A 7,007-nucleotide genomic window follows, 5' to 3' on the forward strand; every position below is an offset into this window, starting at 1 on the left:
CTGAATGTCCGTCTCTCCCTTCTCTGATTTTCCAATATGTCTCGCACTGCGGACGGAGGTTCCACTAGGGTTCTGGCCGCCGCTCGGTTGTTACTTCCTCGAGCTATGCGGTCTGCCCTTTCGTTCCCATCCAGTCCGTTGTGCGCTGCGCACCACATTATGCCGTGATCCAGGTCAAGGCGTGAGCCCAGTATTCTTGTAGCACTGCGCGGTATAATTCCCCACATGAAGAGTCGACACGCTGCCTGCGAGTCTGTAAGCACGTAAGCCGGTTGGACCCTTAAAGTCGGCGTCCCGTATGGCCAGCGCTATAGCTGCAGCCTCTGCTGTGCATACCGAGGTAGTCTTCACTGTGGCAGTTATCGTAGTGACATGTGGTTGGTTGCGGTGATCGAGTAGAAGCCTCTGCGAGTAGTTGCACTCGTTTCCGTGTAGTAGGCGGCCGGATCATTGTCGAATCGCTTCTGCAGAGCCCTCGTCCTGGCCTGTCTGCGGCCTGCGTGGTATTTAGCATTCATGTTTCGTGGAATGGGTGAGACTTAGAGGTGGTCCGTCAAATTTAGAGACACAAGTCTGTGTCGTCGCCGCAGAAAAGGGGTCGAGGTTCGTATCCCAGCCGTTGGAGGATAGACCGGCCCTGCGGCGTAGAGCTCAGCCTTTCTCTTTGTGATATCAGAATAGCGGCGGGCATGTTCTTCATATTTGTTGTATATACCCAGCCGCTCCAGGCGATCCGTGCTGACTGCGTTCGGGAGACCCAGAGCAGACTTCTATGCCGTTCTGATAAGGGTGTCCACTTGCCTCATTTCAGTTTTTTTGAGGCTTTGGAAAGGGAGGCCCTAAGTGATGCGGTTAATCACAAACGCTTGCACCAGCCTGATAGTTTCGTCCTCCGCGAGACCGTTGCGGCTGCGTCCCACTCGACAGATCATGCGTGCCACGTTCTGAACGGTTGGTTTTAAACTCCGAATTGTGGCATCGACGTTGCCGTTATCTTGTATAAGTAAGCCGAGCACTCTCATGTGGGTGACTTCGCGAATGGCGCGGCCATCCAGATTTAGGTCAATCCTTGGGGTGGCAACTTTCTTACGACGCTTGCTGCGTACTTTCATGAACTCAGATTTTTCGGGTGCCGCACGTCATACCCGCGTGCTTGATGAAGTTTACCACTTTGTCTATGGCCTCCTGTACTAGGTTTTGTTTCTCTCCATAGGAAGCCCGGTGTGCCCAGAGCGTTATGTCATCGGCATAGATTGTACATCCGAGGTCTCGTGCTTTGTTCAAGTTCTAGGGCCAGTCGCCTCATCCCAACGTTGAAAAGAAGCGGTGACAAGATTGAGCCCTGTGGAGTCCCTCGATTGGGCATTGCAAAGATGTCAGAGCGAGGTCTGCCCAAACCAATCGTTGCCTTCATCTCGCGAAGGAAGGTAAGGACACACGGAAACACCCTCCTTCTGCAACCTATGTTTTCGAGGACTTCGAGGCCTTCGAGGATCGTTTGATGAGATATTGTGTCAAACGCTTTCTTGACATCAAGTGCAACAACTATCCTGGCTTCCTTGTTTTGTAGCGGGTCCAAAAACTTCGTCACGGAGCATGAGGAAGGCGTCCTGTGCCGACATGTGTGGCCTGAAGCCAAGCATAGAGTCAGGAAAAAGTCCATGCTGCTCGATGTAGTTGCTCAGTCTGGTTGGGATAACTTTCTCAAAAAGCTTCCCTGCACACGACGTGAGCGATATTGGCCTGAGGTTATGTAGATCTCTAGGTTTACCCGGTTTTGGTATGAGTATGATTGTAGCCTCTTTCCAGTCTTCCGGTACGGCCCCGCCGTCGGACCATACGTTATCGTTGAAGTAGGTCGTGAGCTGCTTCAGTGACTCCCGGCTCAGGTTGCGCAGCATCGCATTCGTAACCTGGTCCGGACCCGGTGCGGTGTTTTTCCGGAAAGATTGTGCGGCTGCATAGAGCTCTGCCGTTGTTATGGGCTCGTCCAGCTCGGCGTTGTCAGGTCCCTTATCGCCGTATTGCATTGAGTTTGTGTCATGCGCTCCCATGTATATGCTTTTAATGTCCTCAATGAGGGCATCGGTCATGCCATCGTATACATGTTCGGTTAACTTCAGTGTTCGGCTTGTGGTGGTCCTTGTTCCTGCGGGATCTATCATACTCCGGAGAATAGTCCATGTTCGCTTTGTGCTAAGCGTTCCTTTAAGTGTATCACAAAGCTGAAGCCAATTGGTGTCTTGCAGCTGCCATGCGTACTCATTGGATTCCTGCGCAAGCTGGGCTATCCTGATCCTGAGCTTTCTGTTATGTCTCTGTCTCTGAGAAACAGGGCAGAACAGTTTTAGAGCGGAGCTCTCTTTTCGTGCTCCAGGCATAGAGTTTCATACAAGAATTACTAGAGGGAACTGTGGCTCCAGTGCCTACGCGTGCTGCTAGCAGGGTAGTTCAGCCCGCATGGAAATGATGGGCATAGCACATGGATTTGCCGACACCTCGTCCTTCTGTCTTTTAGCGCCTTCGTGACATTGCAAAGGAATAATTAAAAAGTACTGTGTTATGAATAATTAAATTAACGTTACTAATATCATCCGAAGGCATAATTCGAACAAAGGATTTCCTGCACAGAAGCCATATATATATATATATATATATATATATATATATATATATATATATATATCGATTTTCTGCACATATCGAAACGATCACATAGGCATACGACATTTCCCTAAGACATAGATTTCACTTCCGGGTCCCACTTATACCATCGCTTGTGTCGTCGATCTGGTTGGGTGCAGTGCTCTGTTAAGGCGTTTTGTGGTCGTTGGTTTGGTAAGCCGAGAAAAATCAAAGATGTGTTTTAATTTTGGTACCGATTTGAACAAACGTTCACGCTGAACAACTTTGATTGACAAACCATTTTCTTTGGCACTGGCATGCTGTTTCCACGTTTGAAACATTACGGGTTTTGATACAACGCTCGGTGAAAGTCAATGAAATTAAAGCGTTAGGCACATGCTTCTCCAGTACGCTACATTGGGATCAACTTGTAGACTCTGTACTACAACAGCTTAGCCGCATCACAACAATGCTAAACAGGAACAGATATTGTCTGCCAACACTCGTCAAATATTAATTTACCAATCATTATTTGCACCTACTACAGAAAAAGACAATACGTATCATGGCAAACGTACCATATCCCAATCACAGTGAGCACTTTAAATACTACAAAATACCTACAATTTACTCCCTACACAACCGCTCTCTTCTTTGTATACGGCACTCAAACTTAAACTCTATAAAACAGCGTATTTAATGAAATTGCTTGTCTGCAAAAAATTAATATACAGCTATATATACTACCCGTCATGGAGAACCAACTGTGACTTGCAAATGACCAACTTAATTTTACTGCTGAATTCATTTCATGACGCCGGCATGATATCAACAAAACACGGTCAGAACTGTTTTCACTTATTCGAACCTTCTCCTAATTATTGAATGAAGCATAATTTCCTTTAACAGCGAAGCTGTTCTACCTAACCGTAAAAAGTTCCGCCTGTTGCCGCAAAACTTCGGCGAGCTATGACGTCACTGCGTTGCCTAGCAACCACCTCGCGGAGTGGCCTGTGCCTTGCCTCCTCTCCGTGCCGTGCTTAGGAGAGTGTGCGTGTTCCGCGTTCGCGCCGGGGAAACGCGGGCGGCGTCGGCAGCAGCTCGGCAGTTTTCAACCAGCCAGTGTGGAGGCGCGGCTTAGCCGTGACGTCACCAGGGAGATAAAGCTTAGAGCCGCCGCGACGGCAGCACAACTCTCGTTGACTAAGTGGCGAGTACATATAGACGGTTTCATCCAGCGCCACCGCGCTCTGGCAACGCTGTGTGCCGGCATCCGGCGCCCTTAGGAAACTTCCGGTAGCCGTTGCTTTTGTTCGTTTTTGCTGGTATTTGTTCGCTCGTGCGCTCGTCCTGCGCTCGTCCTGCGCATATTCAGTGTTATTTTTCGGGTATATCGATATAAGTGCGACTTGTGGCATTCAGTGTGTTGCGTGACAGCGAGTAGCTCTTGGAGCATCGACTGTAGCATTACGTTTACTCGTCAACGGTGTTTTTCAAATTTGGGAGCCTACCAAGAGCTTCCAGATTTGCTCTGCTCACTTCATCCAAGGTACGTTACTACGTGGAGTAACCGGACTGCTATAATGCTGAATAATAAAAGGGCTACTGCACGATTGTTCTGGCCGTATGTCGTGGAACTCACGCGAGAGCAGCTCGACTCTCGCCCCGAGTTTGCCCGCTCGTCTAGTTTCTTGCCTTGTTATGGATCGCCAGGCGACGAACATGAGTTAAAATTATTGTTTAGCGGGTGCCATGCTGCCGCCGTTTTATTTTAATGTTTCTGTCATCTCCTGTTTTGGGAGTGCCAGCGCTACGCTAAGCAGCGGGACCACCACCTGAGGGCGGTGCAAGTGTCGTCCTACGAGGAGTGGATTAGGCCGGCAACTGGTTTGGCGGATTCCGACAGGGCCATTCTGGACTCACTCTTGGGTTTCGCCAAGGACACGCAGCTTCTAGGACGGCTCTAATTTCTCCTTCCCTCTCCCCTTCCTATTCCACATAATAGGCCTTCGAGCCATCCTACAATAAATACATTTTTATCATCATCATCATTTTAATGTTTTTCGTATCTGGGGCACAAGTGCACTTCTGCAGCTTTACTACCTAGGTACATGTGCGCATTGGTTTATCATGTTTAACGTCCCAAAGCGACTCGGGCTATGACGGACGCCGCAGTGGAGGGCTCCGGATAATTTCGACCACCTGTGGTTCTTCAACGTGCACTGATATCGCACAGAACGCGGACCTCTAGCGTTTCGCCTCGATCGAAATGCGACAGCCGGGGTCCAAACGGCGTCTTTCGGGTCACCAACCGGGCACCGTAACCGCTGAGCCACCGCGGCGGCATGTGAGCATTCGTATCGGTATCGCAGATCATAATCGCAGAAAAGTTAGCGATTTCCGTGCATGCATGTAGGAAGTTTCGGCCACTTTCTAAAAGCATTTATGAATTAACGGAGGCCAATTATGGATTGCAATCTCGTGCCCAACACTACAGGTTTCATTTTGTTAGAAGTGTGGTAAATTCGTGAGCATTTAAGTTAGTCCCATTTCAGTCGACCTAGGCTAATTGCACTAAATGGCTTTTGAGAATGTACAGTTATTTGTGAATGCATACTGAAAAGCAGAAACAAGGCATATGACGCAGAAAACATGTGCATGTACACATGCACAGCTTACCACTTAATCCTCCATCTTGCAGCAATAAAAGTGCCATTGCGAAATGCGAAAACGCCCGTGTGCTTGTGTTGTAGGGCACGTTAAAGAACCCCAGGTGGTCAAAATTAACCCGGCACCCTCCACTACGGCGAGCCTCATAATCAGAACTGGTTTTGGCACGTAAAACCCCAGAAAGAAGAAAAAAGTGCCATTAAGCTTTTTCTAGTTTTCGGCAGTCCCATTACCTGCCTTGAAGACAACAGTCTGCGTTCATTGCATGTCCTCACTAAGATGCTCCGCTTGTTGCTCCGGGGTTGTAACTGAGGGAAGGTGTTTGGAGCCCGGAGAAAACGAAAATCGCACGACATCATCGTCCAGCGGATCGGGCAGCTCTCTGCCTCTAAACATCAGCTTTTGACGATACCGATGTTTTGCTTCGGTGCTAAGTGCCTTAATATAGTCGCTCGTCATCTAGACAATAATCACGATCTAGAATCAGCTCATCACAGATTCCACCAAGCAGTGCAAACATCGACACGCCGGCCTCACATCGCGCATGCCTTCAAACAACATAGCCGGAAGTGATCCTAGCGCTCCTGCCGGAAGTTCCGATGGGGCAACCAATCAGCGGCCAGCGAGGTTTGTTTGTAAACACTGAAACCGTCTATAGCCTTGTCATGGGACGACCAAAGAAGATTCGATCACCCGACGAAGCCGCCGCTCATTTTGAAGCGCGCCGCGCGGCCAAGCGAGAATCTGCGCCTCGGCGGCGAGCCTATCCGGAATACCGCGCCTAGCAGCGCTTAGGAATTCCTTGCAAAACGTTGCCAAACCTAGTAAAACATGGAAGAAGCTAGGTCGATCACCAGCTGCGCTGTTTACTCCAGCCTTGTACCACTAGTGCAAGCTGCCCAACATTTTTTTCACCAGTATTCACATATACGTATTGTTAATTGTTCGTAATGAAACAATTTTCGCTAATCTTAATGTTTCTCCTAATCATTCCAATATTAATCTAGCACCATTTCTTTTCACCTTTAATTATGCATTGTCGAGTGTACGTAATTTTCACTTTTATTTACGCATTGCCAAGTGTAGGTAATGTGGTGGTGTGTACTGTCTGCATTGTTTTTATTTGCCATTGTTCAGTTTCCTTGTTGCACTATTGAAAACTCTCTTTCATTGGACAAATATTGAACCATAACCTTTATATCTAATGGACCTTTTTCCAGTAAGGGGCCCCTCTAGCGGCCGCCACTTCAACTAAATTTGACGGGCAAAACACACGCTCCCGCCGCTTCTCGCCTCTACGCAGAGCATGGTAGCGTTTGACCAAGCAGTCTCTCGCGACGGCCGTCCCTGCTTTTTTTTTGTCGCTTGTGTTGTTCAAGTAGCTTCTCACCGTCCTGCTCTAGAGCGCACGTATTTGCTCACGTGTAATAATAACACATTTTACATTTACCGACGCGACGGCAACATGCTAATGCGACGTGCAGGCCACTTGTAACCAAGATTTGAGAGATGCGCCGGCCTTTATTCTTGAGCAGCTTGGTCAGTACTTCGATTCAAGTGGCGAAGGCATGTGTGAGCGTCAAACACGCCATGGCAGGACTTCAAGCACACCTCAAGCTGCCTCATTGCAGCTTTTATCTGAGCCCCCGCCATTGTTTTATTTCGCAATCTAAAGAAATACATAAATAAAGAAAGTTCACAGATGTTCTTTA

Source organism: Dermacentor silvarum, chromosome 2 (assembly GCF_013339745.2).
Source record: "Dermacentor silvarum isolate Dsil-2018 chromosome 2, BIME_Dsil_1.4, whole genome shotgun sequence".
In the NCBI taxonomy this organism is placed as follows: Eukaryota; Metazoa; Arthropoda; class Arachnida; order Ixodida; family Ixodidae; genus Dermacentor; species Dermacentor silvarum.